This window comes from Triticum aestivum, chromosome 3D (genome assembly GCF_018294505.1).
Source record: "Triticum aestivum cultivar Chinese Spring chromosome 3D, IWGSC CS RefSeq v2.1, whole genome shotgun sequence".
In the NCBI taxonomy this organism is placed as follows: domain Eukaryota; kingdom Viridiplantae; phylum Streptophyta; class Magnoliopsida; order Poales; family Poaceae; genus Triticum; species Triticum aestivum.
The window spans coordinates 57,420,566-57,442,077 of NC_057802.1; positions in this window are offsets into that span (position 1 = coordinate 57,420,566).

Below are 21,512 nucleotides of genomic sequence, written 5' to 3' on the forward strand. Positions count from 1 at the left end.
AAATAGATAGAGTAACCATTATTCTCCTTTAATGAATAACCGTATTGCGATAAACATAATCCGATCATGTCTATGCTCAACGCAAACACAAAATAATTATTATTCAGGTTTAACCCCAATCTCGATGGTAGAGGGAGCATGCGATGCTTGATCACATCAACCTTGGAAACACTTCCAACACATATCGTCATCTCACCTTTAGCTAGTCTCCGTTTATTCCGCAGCTTTTATTTCGAGTTACTAACACTTAGCAACCGAACCGGTATCTAATACCCTGGTGCTACTAGGAGTACTAGTAAAGTACACATTAATATAATGTATATCCAATATACTTCTGTCGACCTTGCCAGCCTTCTCATCTACGAAGTATCTAGGGTAGTTCTGCTTCAGTGACCGTTCCCCTCATTTCAGAAGCACTTAGTCTCGGGTTTGGGTTCAACCTTGGGTTTCTTCACTAGAGCAGCAACTGATTTGCCGTTTCATGAAGTATCCCTTCTTGCCCTTGCCCTTCTAGAAACTAGTGGTTTTACTAACCATCAACAATTGATGCTCCTTCTTGATTTCTACTTTCGTGGTGTCAAACATCGCGAGTTGCTCAAGGATCATCATGTCTATCCCTGATATGTTATAGTTCATCACGAAACTCTAATAGCTTGGTGGCAGTGACTATGGAGAACCATCACTATCTCATCTGGAAGATTAACTCCCACTCGATTCAAGTGATTGTAGTACTCAGACAATCTGAGCACATGCTCAACGATTGAGCTTTTCTCCCTTAGTTTGCAGGCTTAAGAAACTTGTCAGAGGTCTCATACCTCTTGACGTGGGCATTAGTCTGAAATCCCAATTTCAGTCTTTGGAACATCTCATATGTTTTGCGACGTTTCAAAACCGTCTTTGGTGCCACAATTTTAAACCGTTAGCATCACACACTGAAGTATCACGTAGTCATCAAAACATGTATGTCATATGTTTCGTAACATCTACAGACGACGCTCAAGGTTCAGCACACCGAGCGGTGCATTAAGGACATAAGCCTTCTGTGCAGCAATGAGGACAATCCTCAGTTTACGGACCCAGTCCGCATAATTGCTACTATCAACTTTCAACTAAATTTTCTCTAGGAACATATCTTAGTAGAACTAAAGCGTAAGCTACGACATTATTTGCAAAGACCTTTTGACTATGTTCATGATAATTAAGTTCATGTGATTATTTAATGAACTCCCACTTAGATAGACATCCCTCTAGTCATCTAAGTGATACATGATCCGAATCGACTAGGCCGTGTCCGATCATCACGTGAGATGGACTAGTCATCATCGGTGAACATCTCCATGTTGATCGTATCTACTATACGACTCATGTTCGACCTTTCGGTCTCTTGTGTTCCGAGGCCATGTATGTACATGCTAGGCTCATCAAGTCAACCTAAGTGTTTTGCTTGTGTTCCGAGGCCATGTCTGTACATGCTAGGCTCGTCAACACCCGTTGTATGCGAACGTTAGAATCTATCACACCCGATCATCACGTGGTGCTTCGAAACAACGAACCTTCGCAACGGTGCACAGTTAGGAGGAATACATCTCTTGAAATTTTAGTGAGGGATCATCTTATTTATGCTACCGTCGTTCTAAGCAAATAAGATGTAAACATGACAAACATCACATGCAAATCATAAAGTGACATGATATGGCCAATATCATCTTGCGCCTTTTGATCTCCATCTTTGAGGCGCGGCATGATCACCTTCATCACCGGCATGACACCATGATCTCCATCATCGTGTCTTCATGAAGTTGTCTCGCCAACTATTACTTCTACTACTATGGCTAACGGTTAGCAATAAAGTAAAGTAATTACATGGCGTTTTTCATTGACACGCAGGTCATACAATAAATTAAGACAACTCCTATGGCTCCTGCCGGTTGTCATACTCATCGACATGCAAGTCGTGATTCCTATTACAAGAACATGATCAATCTCATACATCACATATATCATTCATCACATCCTTTTGGCCATATCACATCACATAGCATACCCTGCAAAAACAAGTTAGACGTCCTCTAATTGTTGTTGCATGTTTTACGTGGCTGCTATGGGTTTCTAGCAAGAACGTTTCTTACCTACGCAAAGCCACAACGGTGATATGCCAATTGCTATTTACCCTTCATAAGGACCCTTTTCATCGAATCCGATCCGACTAAAGTGGGAGAGACAGACACCCGCTAGCCACCTTATGCATCAAGTGCATGTCAGTCGGTGGAACCTGTCTCATGTAAGAGTACGTGTAAGGTCGGTCCGGGCCGCTTCATCCCACAATGCCGCCGAATCAAGATAAGACTAGTAACGGTAAGCAAATTGAACAAATCGTCGCCCACAACTACTTTGTGTTCTACTCGTGCATAGAATCTACGCATAAACCTGGCTCATGATGCCACTGTTGGGGAACGTAGCAGAAATTCAAAATTTTCCTACGTGTCACCAAGATCAATCTAGGAGATGCTAGCAATGAGAGGGGAGGAGTGCATCTACATACCCTTGTAGATCGCGAGCGGAAGCGTTCAAGAGAACGGGGTTGATGGAGTCGTACTCGTCGTGATCCAAATCACCGATGATCCTAGCGCCGAACGGACGGCACCTCCGCGTTCAACACACGTACGGAGCGGGGACGTCTCCTCCTTCTTGATCCAGCAAGGGGGGAGGAGAAGTTGATGGAGATCCAGCAGCACGACGGCGTGGTGGTGGAAGTAGCGGGATCCTGGCAGGGCTTCGCCAAGCGCAAGCGGGGAGGAAGAGGTGTCACGGGAGGGAAGGAGGCGCCAGGGCTTGGGGTGCTGCTCCCATGCGCCTCCCCACTATATATAGGGGTGGAGGGGGCTGGTTTCTTGCCCGCCAAGTCCATTGGGGCGTTGGCAAAGGTGGGGGAAAGAAATCCCATCATTTCCCTTCCCCACCGATTGTTATCCCCCTTTTTTAGGGATCTTGATCTTATCCCTTCGGGATATGATCTTATTCATTCTAAGGTGGGATCTTGGTGCGCCTTGACCAGGGGTGTGGGGCCTTGGCCCCACTACCCACGTTCATGTGGGTCCCCCCATGCAGGTGGGCCCCACTTCGGAACCTTCTAGAACCTTCCCGGTACAATACCGAAAAATCCCGAACATTTTCCGGTGGCCAAAATAGGACTTCCCATATATAAATCTTTACCTCCGGACAATTCCAGAACTCCTCGTGACGTCCAGGATCTCATCCGGGACTCCGAACAACTTTCGGTCAACCGCATACTAATATCTCTACAACTCTAGCGTCACCGAACCTTAAGTGTGTAGACCCTACGGGTTCGGGAGACATGCAGACATGACCGAGACGACTCTCCGGTCAATAACCAACAGCGGGATCTGGATACCCATGTTGGCTCCCACATGTTCCACGATGATCTCATCGGATGAACCACGATGTCGAGGATTCAATCAATCCCGTATACAATTCCCTTTGTCAATCGGTACGTTACTTGCCCGAGATTTGATCGTCGGTATCCCAATACCTTGTTCAATCTCGTTACCGGCAAGTCACTTTACTCGTACCATAATGCATGATCCCGTGACCAAACACTTGGTCACATTGAGCTCATTATGATGATGCATTACCGAGTGGGCCCAGAGATACCTCTCCGTCATACGGAGTGACAAATCCCAGTCTCGATTCATGCCAACCCAACAGACACTTTCGGAGATACCTGTAGTGCACCTTTATAGCCACCCAGTTATGTTGTGACGTTTGGTACACCCAAAGCATTCCTACGGTATCCGGGAGTTGCACAATCTCATGGTCTAAGGAAATGATACTTGACATTAGAAAAGCTCTAGCAAACGAACTACACAATCTTGTGCTATGCTTAGGATTGGGTCTTGTCCATCACATCATTCTCCTAATGATGTGATCCCGTTATCAATGACATCCAATGTCCATGGTCAGGAAACCATAACCATCTATTGATCAACGAGCTAGTCAACTAGAGGCTTACTAGGGACATGTTGTGGTCTATGTATTCACACATGTATTACGGTTTCCAGTTAATACAATTATAGCATGAACAACAGACAATTATCATGAACAAGGAAATACAATAATAATCATTTTATTATTGCCTCTAGGGCATATTTCCAACAAATTTCTGATCACACGCCGTTATTTGTGGACTCTGGTGAGGCCACCCACCTGGGAAACAAAAACGCATTCTCCTTTGAGCTGGCTTGGTTTGAACGAGAAGGCTTCCTTGATCTCGTGGCCAGAGAGTAGGCTAAGGATTCAGGAGGGAAGTCTGCGCTTCAGCGCTAGCAGAATAAGATTAGGCATTTGAGGAGTTTCCTGCGTGGGTGGGCTTAGCATCTTAGCGGGATTTATAAGGTCGAAAAGGAAAGGCTCCTTTCCCTTATTCAGTCCCTAGATGTAAAAGCAGAAACAACCGTGCTGCCGGCCGCGGAGCTTCATGCCAAGCTTGACGCAGAGATGAGGCTGAAAGAACTTCTTCGAGAAGAGGAATCGAAGTGGGCGTTGCGGGCCAAGGTCCGGCGAGTAGTCCAGGGGGATGCGAACACTCAATTCTTTCACATGATCGCTAATGGTAAACATAGAAAGAAGAGGATTTTTCAGCTTGAGCAAGATGAAGGAACAATTTTAGGACAGGAAAACCTAAAACTGTACATTACTGAGTATTACAAGCAGCTGTTTGGCCATCCAGAAGAGAACCGTGTGTCTCTCGATGAGTCCAGGATTGAGGATGTTCCTCAACTCACAGCGGTGGAGAATGATATTCTCGCGGCTCCTTTCTCTGAGAAAGAGGTGTTTGACGCCATTTCGCAAATGAAAAATAACAAGGCGCCGGGCCCTGATGGATTTCCAGTGGAGTTTTATAAAAAGTGCTGGCATATTATTAAAGGGGATCTGTTGCCTTTGTTCAATGATCTATTCTCTGGGCAGCTTCAGCTTTTTCAGCTGAATTTTGGAACGATAACCCTTCTTCTTAAGAAAACAGAGGCGGTGAGGATTGAGCAATTCAGGCCCATCTGTCTTCTTAATGTTAGTTTCAAAATTTTCACCAAGGTCGGGACTAATAGGCTCACACAGATCGCGCATGCTGTGGTGCAGCCTACCCAAATTGCTTTCATGCCGGACAAGAACATCCTTGAAGGGGTTGTGGTCCTTCATGAAACGCTCCATGAAATACACACGAAAAAGCTGGATGGGGTTGTTTTCAAAGTGGATTTCGAGAAAGCGTACGACAAAGTCAAATGGCCCTTCCTTCAACAGGCCTTACGCATGAAGGGTTTTGATGAAGCTTGGCGACGCCAGGTAGAATCCTTCACGCAAAAAGGGAGTGTTGGAATTAAAGTGAATGACGATATAGGTCATTATTTGCAGACACACAAAGGCCTGAGGCAAGGTGATCCAATGTCCCCTATTTTGTTCAACATTGTGGTTGACATGTTGGCAATTCTCATAGGTAGGGCAAAGGAGGCCGGTCAGGTGGGTGGCTTGGTGCCTCACCTAGTTGATGGGGGTGTGTCCATTCTGCAGTACGCTGATGATACAATCATCTTTATGGAGCATGACTTGGCAAAAGCGAGAAATATGAAGCTGGTGTTATGCTTATTTGAACAATTGACCGGATTAAAGATTAACTTTCATAAAAGCGAGTTGTTCTGCTTTGGTAGAGCCAAGGAGGAACAAGAGGCTTATAGGCAATTGTTTGGATGTGAATTAGGGGCTTTACCTTTTACTTACCTAGGTATACCCATTCACCATCGTAAGCTAACAAACAGAGAGTGGAAATGCATCGAAGATCGGTTTGAGAAGAAGCTTAGTTGCTGGAAGGGCAAACTTATGTCTTATGGTGGCCGGTTGATTCTTATTAATTCGGTACTCACGAGTATGCCGATGTTCCTGCTATCTTTCTTTGAAGTTCCAGTTGGGGTCAGGAGAAGGCTGGACTTCTATCGATCAAGATTTTTTTGGCAGAGTGATGAGCTAAAGAGAAAGTATCGACTCGCCAAGTGGGATATCATTTGTAGACCAAAGGACCAAGGGGGTATGGGTATTGAGAATCTTGAGGTCAAGAACAGATGCCTGCTCAGTAAGTGGCTGTATAAGCTATCAGTTGAGACTAACGGTACATGGGCGCAGATTCTCCGTAACAAGTATCTGCAGTCCAAGACTTTGTCACAGGTGACAGTGAGACCAACTGATTCGCCGTTTTGGAAGGGGCTTATGAGAGTTAAGGCAGCCTTCTTTAATAGAACAAAGTTTATAACGGTGATGGCAACAATACCCGTTTCTGGGAGGATACTTGGCTTGGTGATACACCATTGGCGCTCCAGTACCCGTCCCTGTATCGTATCGTTCAGCGACGCGATGCGTTAGTTGCAACAATTATGCAGTCCATTCCCCTTAATATCCAGTTTCAGAGGGTGCTTGTTGGTGGTAGATGGGAAGCATGGCTTCATTTGGTGAGTAGACTGATGGAGGTTCAGCTAGCTCATCAGCCCGATCAGCTGTGTTGGAAACTTACTAGGTCTGGACAATTTACGGTTAAGTCGATGTACATCGATGTCATTAACTCGAGTGTCATTCCTAGTTCCAAACATGTTTGGAAAGTAAAAGTTCCTTCGAAAATTAAAGTGTTTATGTGGTTTGTACATAAGCAAGTCATTTTAACAAAGGACAACTTGGTTAAGCGCAATTGGACAGGATCTACTAGGTGTAGTTTCTGTGATCGGGACAAGACCATTAAGCACCTCTTCTTTGAATGCCCGTTGGCGAGAATTTTGTGGCGCACCGTGCAAATTGCCTTTAACATTACTCCTCCGAGTTCGGTCGGTACGTTATTTGGAACGTGGCTTGATGGGATAGAGTCCGATACAGCTAGACACATTCGTGTAGGAGTATGTGCGTTGTTATGGGCAATTTGGAATTGCAGAAATGATTTGGTTTTTAACAGAACAACAACTATTCATTTTTTGCAGGTTTTATTCCGAGCTACGGCGTTGATCCGTATGTGGTCCTTACTCACTCCGACGGAGGCCAGGGAGCGCTTGGTTACTGGATCTGTCCGGTGGGAGATGGTAGCGCGGGATATCTTCAACCGGTTTGGATGGCGGTCATGTAATAGGATAGGCGATTAGTTTTCCTATCTTTATTTTGCCAGCCGGTTGTGGCTCTATGGCCTTTTTTTGGCGTTGAGGCTCTCTGTGAGCTAACCTTTATTTTGTTTCATGACTTTAAGACCTTGTTTAACCTTTTCTATTTATAAATGTGGCCGTATGCATCGTTCTGATGCAGAGGCCGGGGAGTCCCCCATTTTTGAATTTTTTTTGACTAGATGTACTCCCTCCGTCCCAAAATAAGTGACACTCAACTTTGTACTAGTTTTAGTACAAAGTTAGTACAAACTTGAGTCACTTATTTTGGGACGGAGGGAGTATAAAGGTACCGAGTTGCCAATTGGTTTAACTCACAAAAGGTGACAAAATCAAGAGTATCTTTAGCTCGCTAATTTCAGATTTATTGAAGTAATATAATATAGCTATTTTTTTAAAAAATACATTTTTTTATTAATTTTCAGAAATAATACGCCGTTTTGATATTTTTCACAAATAATACGGCATCATCTTCCTGGAAGACGATTGGACCTAATCGTCTTCCTGGTGGACGATTCGGGTCCAGTCGTCCACCAGCAAGCCGACTGGGCAATCGTCTATAGGGTTGGCCACCAGTCGTCTTGCAGGAAGATGATAAGTTTCAGTCGTCTTGCAGGAAGATTATTAGTTGCAATCGTCCAGAAGAAAGATTATTACAACTAATCGTCCAGCAAAAAGATAATTAGTTCTAGTCGTCCACCAGGAAAATGATTAGTTCCAACCGCATACATAGCTAGCATACGTACATCCCTTGCGTACATAGATAGATATAGTGGTAGACAAGCATCAGCCACATCGTCCGGCGCGTCGTGGAGGTGGTGTAGGCGGCGCGGCCACAGATACCTGTGGGGTGCCCGAACGTTACGGGGAGGAAGCTCAGACCATGCCTGGTCATGCTGTGTTTCCTGTGTGGGAGGTGGTGCAGGAGTCGTATATATGTCCATCCACTCGTTGTGCTGCGACAAGAAATCCTGTCTGTTATGCCCACCTTCATGGTCACTATCCCACCCGGATCCGGACATAGACGCGTCATGTCCATACGACTGATATCCGTAGGACCCTGTTGGATGGACGAACATAAGTAATTATGAAATACATAGGCCCAATTGATATTCACAAGAATAAATATGAAGAAACATACCTATAGGCGGAGGCCGTGGCCAAAACACGTAGGCAGACGTGGGATCCAGCTGGTGCTGCCACGCCGAACTACCGGCCTGGTCAGGAGGTGGTGGCCTGGCCGTCCACTGCTCTGCTAGACGTGGACGCGGATCATGTCGGTGATGCGTGGGTTCGAGCTGACCAGTCGAGTGACGCGGCGGCTGCTGGTGCGTGGATTGGCGGCGGGGGGGGGGGGGGGGGGGGGATGCTGGTGAAGTACGTCCGAAGTGCGTGTGCACGTAATAGCTCGATACACAGATCGTACTTTCTCCTCAATGCACGACATCCAGGTCTGGACCTGAGCCCGAGGAAGCATTAGAGGTGCAGACGACAGTGAACGCTGAAAGGTGGACACCTCCTCGCCAAGTCCGCGAGTCAACTCAGCCTGAAATTGTGAGGACGATTATTACGTGCGCACGGCAAAGTATGTATGGACTACTTGCATTATATGAATAGAATATATCTTACCGCTTGCTGCCTAGAGCCCGAAGTATCATAGCTCAGGTACATATCCGCCGTATTAGGGGCAGGTATCTCATCTAGGTGATTGTGATGAATGATGCATAACCGTGTTCCGGTCATGTACCGCTGCAGATAGAGATTGAATTCGTCCATATCAAAGTTGTGATTCTCGTGCCAGAGATGTGTGCTCGCAGTCTCCCATTGTGCAACGTACGGCTGAACCCTATCTAGCCACTCAGTAGCAGTCCTGTTGATCCCCTTCTTTGTGATCCTAAAATTTTGGTGTTCGTTGAACAATTAACTAACAACTTAACTATGGACAATTTTTGAAGGACAGTGCAATATTAATAACTAGACAGTACCTGTGGATGTCTCTGTGCAGCGGGGCCTCTATAGGGGGAGGTGTCTCCAATTGCAGAAGACCAAATTGCCTCATAACCCTTTGTTGGGCCATCTCCTCAACGAAGACATTGAAGATGATCTTCGATTTCGTCATCCAATAATCGGCATCTCTTGTGCACAGCACGGACAAACCACCGGGGTATCTTGCATCTATGGCTTCTTGCGTGTACGGCTGCCAGATCACCCCAGTGTACGCATCAAACCTGGAAATGGAGTAACCATTCATACTTAGGTCCGTGATTATCCGATGTCAGCGCCGGAGCTCGGTCATAAATACCCGCGAAACGCTGTGCAATACCAAGCTGCCAATCAGCCGGTGCCTCCAACGGTCCTATGGCATGACCTGCCAACGGTAGTCCCAATAAAAAGGACACATCCTGGAGAGTAGGAGCCATCTCTCCCCAGCGGAAGTGAAACGTGTGTGTCTCAGGTCTCCACCGGTCCACTAAGCATGTGAGCAAAGAGGCGTCGATGGCGAGGCGTTTGGAGGTCTGCGTGGACTCAACCAGACGCGCAAAAGGTAAAAGGCCAGCCCATTTCAACCTGCATGTGAGGACAAATCAGTAGGTGTGTCTCATCCATATATTCTTGAAGGAAAAAAGTAAAGCACGTACCGCTGAACCCATCCCTCGTGTATTTTCCAATCTTCCTTTTGAGTGCGAGTGACCAGCGCATCAAGCTTGCGCTCAGAACCTATCGCAGCACGATGCTTTCTATCAATTTCCGCACTAAGCAACCCCATTCCCGCCATTCCTGCATATACAAATTTCAAACATAGTGTTAGACTTAATAAAATCTCAAACATAGTACCAGACTTAATACAAATTTCAAACGTAGTGCCAGACTTAATACAAATTTCAAACATAGTGCCAGACTTAATACAAATTTCAAACATAGTGTCAGACTTAATACAAATTTCAAACGTAGTGACATGGTAGGTGAAGCAACTTTGGTTTGTTGCATGTGCACTCACACGTTGGCCATACTTCATTTCCAATTTTGACATCATGTGTCCTCAGCTCATTTGCACAACCGAATTTGTTGTTAGATAAGCGGACCTCAAACCTTCTTTCTTGATTACCAATGGGGACTACAGTGTGTGACCTAGCTTTTTGCATCTTTTCTTCCATGTACTTCATAATCCTTTCACAGTAACGTGTGCCTGGGTTGTTCAAGATATGCTGCTCTGCTTTTTGACGTCTATCTCTGAAATACTTCACGGTGCCATAGAAAATACCCTCAACGATGGCTGTAAGTGGCAATGCCCTGTTTCCTCTGAGGACAAAGTTGTATGTTTGTGCAAGATTGGTAGTCATGACACCATACCTTGCTCCATGTGTGTCATGCAACAAAGACCACCTCTCCAGAGGCTCATGCTCTATCCACTGCTCGAAGGTTTTAATGGACCTCCCGAGCCTTCTCCTAGTACCAGGTGGGTCAAATCCTGGCAAGTAACAAAGCCCAACAGGCTCCTCCTCCACAGCCGCTGTTCCAGTTGCTAACTGTGCTGCTACTGCTTCCACATGTGCTCTGACTGCTGCATCTCTTGCAGATTTCCTGTCCCTAACGTGTCTCTGCATGCACACATTAAGTCTGTCACGTATCAAATTGTACTTCCATAGTTGGTTCTGTTTACAGAGTTTTTTGAACAAATTCATCAGGTTCTTATTTCTGAACTGCGAGAAGAAATTAGCCCCCAGATGGCGCATGCACCAACGGCTCTGCAAGTCCTGCCATGGAGTTTGTTCTTCAGGACTAGGGTTTGTCAGTGTCTTTATCGCACTGAGTATACCTGCATGCCTGTCATGAAGGATGCAGACATTGGGCTTATCCTTCACAACTGCTACTTTCAATTGCCTGAAGAACCATGTCCAACTTTCAATGTTCTCACTCTCCACAAATGCAAAAGCGAGTGGTACTACTTGATTTTGTCCGTCTTGACCAATGGCTGTCAGGATCTGACCCTTGTACTTGCCAGTGAGAAAAGTGCCATCTACACATATGACCGGTCTGCAATGCCTGAAGGCTTTGATGCATACACCGAAAGAGAAGAACAGTCGATGCAGCACCCTCACAGTTGGGAACTCTGGCATGAAGAGGTCTTGGATGTCGACATAGGTGCCGGGATTGCGGGCCTGCAGCGTCTGGAGGAGCCGGACAACAGAGTCATATGCATCAAAAAAGAACCAAATCTGGTCTCAAGTGCCCTATGCTTAGCCCTCCAAGCCTTGCCATAAGAAATTCTGTATTTGAACTTGACGAATACTTTTGTCTGGAGAGCCTTAACTTCCATCGCTTTGCACTCCACTATCTCACTGTAAAGCAACCGAGCAATAAGCGTGGACGAAAGGTTGGCATGATCTTGAGGGATGCAGGGAATAAGACATGTGTGATGAACTAGGTCACTAATCACCCAACTTGTGCCATACTTAGGGAGATAGCCATGCACCCTGGCGGGGCAATCTTCGTTCTTGCATACCATTGTCAAGTATTTCTGACTTGACACCTCAGCTGTGAAAACCCTTTGTGTGGACATTGCCCATTGAATGATTGCATCCTTCAGAGCGTTCTTGTTTGGATACATAGCACCCGTCGCAATGTTATTCTGGTGATATTGCCAGGCAGAATCATGCCCATCGTTCACGATCATTGCTGATGAGAAGTCATGATTCCATGATGCAGGATTCGGCACATCCTCTAGGTTCTCTTCTTCATCAGACTCGTCGGAATCATCGGCATGACCAATGTGAACATCAGTATTCTCATCTTCCATCTGGTTCTGCATGTGCCCATCTACCTCGTCAGCGTCCACCTCCCCACTGTAATAATCATCGGCATTTCCTCCATGTACCTGACTACTCTGTCCTTGTTCGTAACCATCATCTCCAGCATTTGACATTGAGTGCTGCATCACATCACTTCTTTGCCCAGGATTGTAACCACCCTCGCCTTCAGGTGAAATTATCTCCTTCACAACGGGAAGCACTAAGGCACAAGGATTGCATCCCCTGGTTTCGCAACCTTGTAACCACCGCACCCACTGGGAGTCCCGCTCTATTGGCCTCAAATAGAATAAAATGTTTGTACTTGACCGGGTCCACAATGCATGAACACCCACAGTGTGAGTTTCAGTATTCAGCCCTAAACTTGATGTCACCCATTCTTTCAACTGACTAAGAGACCATGTTTGAGGTGCGGTCAGTGGCACCTCTATGTTCTCAAATTCACTCAGATCAACCCCAATCTCATTTGTTTGGACAGTACCAGGACCATAGAAAAATATGAACGTCACTACATCAAACATCTCGGTTCACCTATAAAATTATTTAACATGGACAGACAACTGTTAAACGTCATGACAAACTAAACATATTCACAGTCCTAATTGACACACCTAAAATTATTACGTAATATTAATGGATAAACTAAAATTATTCACACACCTAAAAATATTTAAGTACTAAATATTTTTAGGATATTACCGGAACAACTTCAAAATTGATACAACAACATGTTTGACATATATATATATATATATATATATATATATATATATATATATATATATATATATATATATAGTACATATAGTACCGCACCAACTAAAATAAACGAACATCCTTTTTTTGCGGGAAAACTGACATCCACATCCACATATAACACGCCATATTATTGGAGCAACTGAATATATTCACACAACTAAATATTAGACATCCAAAAATATAACGGTTACTACTGGAGCAAATACCAATATTCGCACACCTAATACAAAATATTAGTGGAGCAAATAACATCTACAATATTCGCACAACATCTACCGGAGAAAATGTCTGTAAAATTATACCCTTGAAGCGTGCGAAGCAACGCCGACGAACATCGGCCTTCAATCACCGGAGCCGGAGCTTCACGTCCACCACAGTGCCGCAGCTTCATCAGTTCATCTTCACCTCCACCACCTCCACAAAATTGCTCACCACCATCTCCACCACCTCCACAAAAATGCTCACCACGACCACCACGAGCTACCCCATCAGTAGATTGAGGTCTCCCTTGCCTCCCCCAACTATCTACAATGTATCTACGGTGGCAAATCAGGAAGAAAATGGCTCACTTTGGAGTATAAATGGGTTACTTTTTAGTCGGAAGAGAGAAGAAAGAAGAACAGGAAGAAGAACACAGAAGAGCGAGGGAATAAGGTCGTGCGAGGGAGAAGGAGCCGGGCGACCCGGGGCTGGGGACCCTGTCGTCCTCCTAGTGGACGATCGTCCTGCAGCAGGACGACTGGGCCCTGTAGTCTGGGCCCCAGCCACCGACGGCCCATGCAAGCACGAGTGGGAGCGCTGCGACGTGGCCGGGCCAATCGCCGGCTGCCACGTGGATTACGGGCCACCTGTCGTCCTCCTATAGGCCGACTGGACTCAATCGTCCAGCAGTAGGACGAGAGGCTGCAGTCGTCCTCTAGCGGGACGAGGCTGTATTATTTTTGGAAAATAAAATTTCGGTGTATTATTTCTGAAAATTAATAAAAAAATGTATTATTTAAAAAAATACAAGTTTTACAGTAGTTGGCATTTTTTGGAGCCGTTCGTTTGTCTCGATCTAACGGCGCATACATACGTAGTACTCGAAAGTACGCGGATGAAAGTACTTGAAAGTACTATTAGTCTAGGGGCATTTTAGTCCTAGGAAATATATGACAAGGTGGGGCCCTCTCGTCCAATGCAAAACCGCCGCCCCTCTCCTCCAATGCAAAACCGCCGCCCCTCTCGTCCAATGCAAAGCCGCCGCCGTGCTCCTTCCCCTCTTCCATCACCATTGCAACCGCGGCCATCTCCTAGCCTTCTCCTCCTTCTCGCGGCCGCAACTTTGCTCTTCTCATCTTCCACATCCACCCCCCTCTTCCATCCATGCAAGATCCTCGATGGAGCAGCAGATCGAGCACATCGGCGGCAGCGAGAACACCGACTTCATGGAGATCGCCGGCGGCGAGAACACCGACTTCATGGAGATCGCCGGCGGCGACCAGGTCAAGATGGCCAGGTTGACGGAGATCCGTTCTTGGTTTCACAACATATTGCAGATGAACTGGACGGCAATGGCCACTTTGAAGCAAATGACGAGGAGGGAGAGGGCAAAGCTTTCCCCCCCACCCGCACAACCGATGCACAAGGTCGAGATCCTCCTCTGGGCGATGGAGCAGGCCGATTCGTCCAGCCCGTGGACCAGGCGTAGGTGGTGGGCGTTCAGATCCAGGGTAGAGCATCCACTGGATCAGGAACCCACGGTGCACGAGGTGCCGTTGCAGATTGTGGAGCCTCCAACCGAGTCGGAGATGACTCCGAAGCGCAAGAGGAGGAGGACAGTGGTCGTGACATCGCTTCCCCGCCGTTCTCCACGCTTCCCTCGCCGCTCTCCTCGTCAGAACGGCGGCCGTAGCTATGTTTAGGGTAAGATTGCTGAATTTCATTCATCATTACTTGCCACTTGCTTAATTTGATTCTCTGCAATATGTTCTTGCTACCTGTGTACTTGAATCCGTAGCCTCTGGATGGCAGCTTAGTTTGATCGACGAGGCTGTAATGAGTCTAGGCATATAGCATTGCTATGTTTACTTGCTACGTTTTGATGTGCTGGAGTTGTATCCATGATAGGAAATTTTGTCTGTCACCTCAAGAGTTGTGTTCAAATTACGTGATGCAATCTGTGTAAATTGAACTTGCAATATTTTGATTGCAAGCAGTGCCTCCCGAAAAGTTCAGTACACAGTTTAGAGTGATAGACTCTGGGTTGACACTGAAATATTTCAATACTGCAAGTTTAGTAGATAGTTGTAGGCATTGAAATATTTCAGTACTGACAGGTTCACACTGAAATATTTGAGTAGTGCAATTGCAGTACACACGGGTACACACTGAAAAATTTCAGTAGTGGAATGAAATTTCAGTACACACGGGTAGACACTGAATATTTCAGTACTGCAGTTTCAGTACACGCACGCAACCCCAGAAATATTTCGGTGTAGCAGTTTCAGTACACACGCGTAGCCACTGAAATATTTTGGTGGTGCTGTTTCAGTACAAGCACGTAGCCTCTGAAATATTTCGGTGGTGCACTTTCAGTACATGCACGTACCCACTGAAATATTTTAGTGGTTCACTTTCAGTACACGCACGTACGAAATGAAATATTTCAGTGGTGCTATTTCAGTACACGCATGTAGCAACTGAAATATTTCAATGGTGCTGTTTCAGTACACACACACGTAGCCACTGAAATATTTCAGTGATGCACTTTCAGTATAGAGATGTAGACACTGAAATATTTCAGTAGTGCCATGTCGGTGATCTTGCATGCAAATATTTAGGGCTTCCTAATGATTCAGCAAAAAAATAGACATAAGCAGTGAAATAATTTTTGTAGGGATGTTGGCTTACTCATGTTTTAGAGTGGTTGGGCTTTTTTAGAACCGTTCGTTGATGTCGATCTAACGGCAGACAAATACGAAGTACTGGGTAGTACTCCGATGCCATATCAATGTTGCTGATATGAATATGCATGTTTTCACCAAGTGTTGTGTCTGAATTAGAACTGAGCATTTTTTCTTGATGGTATCCATGGATCTAGAACTCCTATGAATTTGCTCATGTTGGATGTTTTGTTCTCCATCATTTGTACTAGCATTCCGTGCGATTAGCTGCCATGACAAGACCCCTGGCAAATTTATTTTCTTGCCTCCAACATCCCAGGTGTGTTTTGCAGGAAAAAACCTGGAGTTCACCAGGCTGGCTGAAGTTGTGAGGCTGGGAGGCTGATGGTGCTGCTACTGGCTGATCCTTCTTCTTTCAGCTTTTGTTCGTCCTTTCTCAAGCCGTTGGACCAGGGCTACTTCCCTATGTGCTGTTCATGTATTAAGTAGTTCCTTCGAATTTGTAGTATTAGTTAGTTTGAATGTGGAAGTACCTTAATATTTAGGAACGAAATGTTGCTTTGTATGACCAAGGGTTTGATACCTTAATCTTTGGATAATTAATTATGTGAACTGTTGGATGTGGCGCACAACGAAACGCCTCTACCATTGATACTAGTTCAACATGTCGGTCCAATTAGAGACCAACCACTACCATATAGAACAGTTAGCATTTCATACTACAACCTGGCACGTACAAAACATCACACAGTGGAATAATCCCAGCGAGTAGACCACTAAATACCGAAAACATCACAACATGTCAGAAGTGTTTTAAGCATTTTATCGTTGCAAAAACCTTAGAAAATCCATACAAATGCCGACAACCTTAGCAAACTAGTCATGATTGCTTTTCATGTTGATACAAAGATGTAGAAAAATATTGGGTCCGTTTACAACCTTAGCAAACTTGCTTCTCATGTTTACATCACGGCCGCCGGGTGAAGGAGGAGAAAAGCCCACCTACCTAACATGAGTTTTCTCACACACCACGGCCTGCATACGACTACAAACCCAGTGATATGGGCCACGATGCAGGCCCGTGGGTGGTTACAGAATGGAACACGAACAGCACGAGCCCCACGACCCCCACGATCACGATAACGACGAGCGCCTCCCTCACGCGACGAACCGCCTCCCCCAGAACTCAAAAAGGCACCTTCTCCTCCATTCCTCCCTCATTATGCGAACCACGTCCATCTACTCCACAAACTGCAACCACCGTCTCTGTCTCAAAACCGCCGTCGCTGGAGAAGGGCAATGGCGGAGGAGCCGTCTACCAAGCGTCGGTGTGGCGAGACGTCCGACCAGAGCATCAAGGAAGAGCAGAGCATCAAGGAAGACGACGTTCAGGTCCCCGGTGAGAAGCGCGACTACACCACCAAACTTGACAAGGTGGAACTCCACGGCAAAGAGACGCTGGAGGTCGTCTGCACCAGCAATCCAGACACTGCCGACGAAATGCTCAGGAGGCTCTTCATGAAAGCCGCCGGCATGTATCCTAGATTCGTCGGCGTTGATGTGGAGTATACCAGGGATGACGAACCTCCGCAGTACGCAGCAGTTCTGCAGTTATGCGTGGAGGAACTCTGCCTGGTGTACCACATCGCTGCGGCCACAAAATGGTGAGCCATCCTACTCATATACCCTAGTTTCTCAACTACATGTACTAGTGTAGATTGTGAAGTGGACGCACTAGTGTGGTTTCTCAAGTACATGCACTGGCATAGATTTTTACCCTGATGCACTGGATTAGTATCTTAAAATCTTGCACCAGATTAATCACCAAACTTGATATACTAGTGTAGTTTTTGCACTTGATGCATTAGTGTTGTGTCTACCGGTGTGGATGCATTAGTGTTATTTTCTCAAGTTGATGCACTGGACTAGATGTATTAGTGTTGTGTCTACTAGTGTAGTTTCTGATATACTAGTGTAGTTTCTGATATTGATGCATTAGTGTTGTGTCTACCGGTGTGGATGCACTGGACTAGATGTATTAAAAGTTGTTTCTGAAGTTGATGTAGTGAAGTAGTTTGCTGTAGTGTTATTTTCAACTGTATGATCCAAAAAGAGAAATAACATCATGTACTTCATGCATTCATCACTCGTATTGTTTGGTTCTGGCACTAGCAGTGTCACACTTTGCCACAATTTTTTGCCAAGTTTGCCTAAGGTTAGTTCATCAAAATGAGGGCCACAAGTTGGCAAGCCTAAGGGAATCTTGCCACACTTTTTGTGTGTATGCCATGTGGGACCCAAGTGTGGCTTGCCTAAGGTGTGGCTTGAACCAAACACACACCTAAGTTGGTCAAACTTGCCTAACCTTAGGTGTGGCAATCTTTGGCAAACTTAGTCACAAACCAAACAACTCCTAAATCTTCAAAATTACTACTAATCTTCAATATGTCTCTCCCCTTGAAGGCCCAAGCGCCTCAAGAGCTTCCTCCAGGAGAAGAAGTTGTTCACCTTTGCCGGTTTCAGCATTCATAATGACAAAGAGATGCTGAAGATGTCTGGTTTGGAGATCAACCCCGAAAAGTACATCGACATTCAGAAAAACTATAGAGTTCCATATGGCTGCAGAAAGAAGCCGTACGACTCCTTGGCTGATGTTGCAGCCAGCGTCATCCACCCATTTTACCAAAACATGAAGAAGAAGATCAACAGGACCGAAGACCATAAACTGTGGGGGATCAGCCCGCTGCCAGACTACCTCATCGAGTACGCAGCGAAGGATGCGTACGCCACCTACAAGGCTTGGAAGATAATAGACAACATCAAATCAGGTGTGGAAATTTCAGAAGCACAGGAGGCTGACCCCTACTACCACTGCCACTACGCGGCATGAAGAGAGATCAAAGTCTGCCTTCAAGTTGCTAGCGCAGTGTCCTTTTATGATATCTATGTTTCTTTGTTGTTCGGTGTGTCTGAACTTATGTTCTATGGTGTGTCTGAACATATGCTGTGCGGTGGTTGATCTGCCGTTTATCTTAACAGTTTGCTGCTACTCTGGTTTAGTGTTCCAAGTTGTTAATACTATTTTGGTGATGCATGATAAGCCTTGTACAATGCTTGATGCGTACGGTGGTGCTTAGAAAAATAAACAGGGTTTTTCTGATGCAATAGCTAGTAGAGCATTAGTTACCAGTTAATAATAGTTGCAATCCATCACAAGAAATAGTACCTAGATATGAGTAGATATAGGTACGGTAATACACGACAAGTACTCGCAAACAAGAGCTAACATAACAAGTTCATTTCACATTGATACATGGCCCACCCCAGTTCTAAATGAGGTGGATGGTGATCATCATCCTCAAGTCATGGCGACGGGTGTTCGCAACAGTGAGTAGGATGGCCTGTCCTACCCGAAGATTCTTGGCACGAAGGAACTTTTTCCACCCTGCCCTGCTCAAGACAGTGCGACCGTCCGTGTCCACTGCATAGGCACAGCTGGTGATGGAGCCCGTTCTGGTAAGGCGTAGTCCAGCAGCCATGCCTTCTTCGTCCGGGTCGATGCCACAGCTATCAAGTAACCTCTTAGGTAATTTCTGAAAACAGTTGACATGATATATGATCATGTCACGTGCAATTATCAACAAAGCATACACTTCAAGACACATATATCATTGGATTCAACACTGAGCATATATATCATCACATCACTACACTATACGCCAAGCATCAAATTACTACAGTAATTAGGCATATCATTAGATTACTGCGTACACTAAGCATATCATCGCATATTACTACACTACATGCATGTCATAAAATTCTTCACTAAATGAATTCTAAACTAGGCCTCTCATCACAGTACTACAACATGCATATCATATGAACTACTACACTAACTAAGCATGCATATCATGTAATTACCACACTAAGTAACATACCATGATATGCCGTTTAACATTCGTCCTTGTGAGGCGGGTCACGAATGGCTTCCCTAGGTAGTCTTCACGTAGCGGAAGCATGTCCCAGAGGTTGCCGATTTCCTCGTCGCCCAGTCTGAGTCCTTGGGCATACAGGTATTCAGCAAGTGGGTTCTCATCATCATCTGAATCGTCATCATCTGAATCAGCATCATCTTCCTCCTCATGAACTTCATCCTCACTATCCGGAATCAAATTTAGATAGATAACAGAAATCCTGGGCCTATCTCTTCTGAAGGAGAAGCAGATCAATTCACCCCCACTAAGACGCATGCGGGCGATGAAACGATCCCAATCATCTCCTCCTATCTGGGTTATCTTTCGCCCCTTCTCGACCTGCATAGTGTATGGGCCCCCAAGAGCGTCGAAGGTCACGGTGTCTCCGATGAGCTCATTGAATGCCAATCTCACATTGCATGGTACGATCTGTGTAAGATAAAAACAAATAACAGACACAATACATTAGTGGAAATAGCAAAAAAATGAATGTACTGTCAGAAGGTTCATATAAATTGTTACCGCTGCAACAACAAAAGAAGGCTGGAAGTAGATGCTGAACAGCGTGGCAGTAGAAAGGCTGGTCCGGCACCGTGAGTTGCAGCGTCCACATGGTGCTTCCTCCATTCTACACAGAACATGTTGAACTCTAAGTTGAATTGTACATAGTACAATACAAAGATCATACATATAATAAATCATAGTGATAACCTATACTGTCAATGGCAATGCCCGTCTCATCTAAACCTGGGAATAGTTCGGCATCCAAACTAAAACCAGTCCAATCCACGGCACACATCAAAACTAATCTAGACCAAACCGAACTATACATGCTCGTCATCCAACCCAGTCCAAACCGTTTTCAACCTTTGGATTGAATCCAAAGGTTCAAACCGTGGACAAAGCCATATGCGAGGGCACGTCATGAATCTAGATCAGACATGACATCGAGAGATCCGACGAGCTCCGGCCGGCAACAGCCAATCGGCTCAGATCCGCCTCCGTAGGGAGACGCGGTTGGGGAAGGGAAGAAGAGGGGAGATCTCACGTACTTGCCGGAGTTGGCGGCGGCCGCGCACCGGCAGCGTAGAGAGGGGTCGTCGGGAGATGGCGGCGGCGGCGCTGGTCGAGAAGGGGAGAAAGAAAGATGTGGAGTGGTCGAGACGGGGAGAAAGAAAAATGTGGTACATGTGGTGGCGTGGTTGTGTGGATGACAAGGGGACCCACTTGTGAGACCGATAGCAATTGATGGCAACCGCAGGAGGTGCACGACCGCGTGCACGACCGCCACGTCCCCACGTGGAATGGGGACGGCCGGGTGGGTGTGTCAAGTCAAATCGGCACCCGCGGCTTCTCGGTAACTCCAACAGGCAGGAGCAGTGCATTTCTTCCCCAAATCGGGTAGAAAACCCTCGTCCTCTCCCGAACCTAACCACCCTCTCTTCCTTCCTGACCACCTCACCACCCTCTCCTCCTTCCTCACCACCCTCCTCCCTTCCTACGCCTCCCTCCTCCTGTCTTCGACCGACGATGAAACGCGGGCGTGAAGATGCGGCGGACGAGCCGGAGGCAACCATCGGAGCAGAGCAGTCTGCTGCCGTGGCTGCAGCCGTGGGTGGAGCGGCTGAGTCCGCCGTAGCGGTGAAAGCTGGCGGTGCAGCGACCGTTGTGCCTGCTCCCGCTGCCATCGCAGCCGTGGAGGCACCCGTCGGCGAGCAGAAGGTCGGGGATGATCTGGAGGAGGAGGAGATGAGAAGGCTTAAGCGCAAGGTGCATGACGAAATCGAAGAGCTCTACGAGGAGAACGCCATAAAGGAGTTCGACGTAGATTGCAGGAAGGGCAGCGACTTCGACGAGGATGCCATCGACGAGCTATCTGAGGTA